Here is a 519-nt window from a genome sequence, read left to right on the forward strand (position 1 = left end):
CCTTCGCGGTAGAGTCATCACCATCCCAAGCACCTGACGGTGCCTCCCGGGCTGGGCTCGCCTTGCCAAGAGGCGCGTGCCTCCCCCCGCAGCCTGCCAGCATCCCCGGTCACAAAATCGGCAGAAGTGATTGCAATTGCCATCATTGTCCTGGCGCCCCGCTAACGAACCAGGACCGTGGCTGAGCCCTGCTCGCAGGTCCTGGGGCTGTCAGCTGCTTTTCCTAACTTACACGTGCTTCTCGTCCAGAGAGAAAAGCCCCCGGGGAGGCCGGGGCGCTGGGTGCCCGTGCAAGGTGGCTGCATCCCTGGTACCTCTCTGGCACGGGCACCAGGACGCAGCGTGACTCCCACCGGTGTACGGTGCCGTGCTGGCAGCGAGCGTCGGAAAGCTTTGATCTCATTTCAGCAGCCAGCTTGCTGCCGAGCTGAGCGTTTGGAAAGGGCTCGCGCTGTTCTCTTGCTCCTCTTCTCAGCGCTGCCTGCACGCGTTCCCGTCAGAGCCTTTTCCTTCCCGGCT

This window comes from Aptenodytes forsteri, unplaced genomic scaffold (assembly GCF_000699145.1).
Source record: "Aptenodytes forsteri isolate BGI_AS27 unplaced genomic scaffold, ASM69914v1 Scaffold7, whole genome shotgun sequence".
NCBI lineage: Eukaryota > Metazoa > Chordata > Aves > Sphenisciformes > Spheniscidae > Aptenodytes > Aptenodytes forsteri.